This window comes from Arachis duranensis, unplaced genomic scaffold (assembly GCF_000817695.3).
Source record: "Arachis duranensis cultivar V14167 unplaced genomic scaffold, aradu.V14167.gnm2.J7QH unplaced_Scaffold_27300, whole genome shotgun sequence".
Taxonomy (NCBI): Eukaryota; Viridiplantae; Streptophyta; class Magnoliopsida; order Fabales; family Fabaceae; genus Arachis; species Arachis duranensis.
Window position 1 is genome coordinate 93,573 of NW_026264905.1, and position 1,704 is coordinate 95,276.

Consider the following 1,704-nt stretch of genomic DNA (forward strand, 5'->3'; position numbering starts at 1 on the left):
CTCAACCATCTGTTCTTGAGGGTTAGGTTCAGTAGTTACTGCCATAGCTTCTTCTTTTGTAGAGGACTCACTGCTTGAGTATAGATGTTGATTTCTAGAAATCATATCTATGAGCTCTTGAGCCTCTTCAATCATCTTCCTCATGTGTATAGATCCACCAGCTGAGTGGTCTAGAGAAATCTGAGCTTTTTCTGTAAGCCCATAGTAGAAGATGTCTAATTGCACCCATTCTGAAAACATTTCAGAGGGGCATTTTCTTAGCATTTCTCTGTATCTTTCCCAGGCATCATAAAGGGATTCATTATCTCCTTGTTTGAAGCCTTGGATGCTTAGCCTTAGCTGTGTCATCCGTTTTGGAGGGAAATAGTGATTCAGGAATTTTTCTGACAGCTGTTTCCATGTTTTTATGCTGTTCTTAGGCTGGTTCTTTAACCACCTCTTAGCTTGATCTTTTACAGCAAATGGAAACAGTAATAATCTGTAGACATCCTGATCCACTTCTTTATCATGTACTGTGTCAGTAATTTGTAAAAATTGTGCCAGAAACTCTGTAGGTTCTTCATGTGGAAGACCGGAATACTGGCAGTTCTGCTGCACCATGATAATGAGCTAAGGATTCAACTCAAAGCTACTAACTCCAATGGAGGGTATACAGATACTACTCTCATATGAAGCAGTAGTGGGGTTAGCATATGACCCCAAAGTCCTCTTGGACTGTGCATTTCCACTTAATTCCATGATGGAACAAGGGAGATGATATGTATGTTGATATTATTTATTTTATAGAAGTGGAATAAATAAAAACGGAATATATAAAAATTTGAAAATATTTTGTGAAAATTTTTCAAAAAATTTTGAAATTGAAATCTGAATTTTATAAAAAAAAATTTCGAAAATATAGTTTAAAATTAGTTAGAAAAGATATATATATATATATATGTTTTTTTTTTAACACCTTGAAGATTCACAAGAACACAAGAACAAAAGAAAGAACACCAAACTTAAAATTTTTAGAAAACTTTACTAAATTTTTGAAAATTATATCAAAATTAACAAGAAAACACCAAACTTAAAGTTTTGCACAAGATTAAATCAAGAAAGATTATTTTTGAAAGAGATTTTCAAAAGAACTGGTGCCCAATCATCAAGAATATAAACCAATACTCTAGCCAATTGGGAGTAAATGTAACACTTGTTTTGAATAGGTATATTCCTTTTGGAGGATTAATGCTTTAGAAAGAACAAAAGTGAAACAAGAAAAGACACAAAACAAGAAAAACTCAAGATCAACAAGAAAGATAAACAAGAACAACTTGAAGATCAATGAAGAACAAAGAACACAAGTTCGAAAATTTTTAAAGAAAAATATCAAATATATAATTGACACCAAACATAGAACAAGACACTAAACTCACGAAAAAATTAAAAATTGACAAAGAAAAATAATATTTTTTGAAGAATTTTTTTTTTAAAAAGGGATAATAAAAGATGCAATTCTAGTGAAAAGAGGATAAATTCTTCCTAATCTAAGCAACAAAATAAACCTTTAGTTGTTCAAACTCGAATAATCCCCGGCAACGGTGCCAAAAACTTGGTGCACGAATTTGTGATCCGCACAACTAACCAGCAAGTGCACTGGGTCGTCCAAGTAATACCTTACGTGAGTAAGGGTCGATCCCACGGAGATTATTGGTTTGAAGCAAG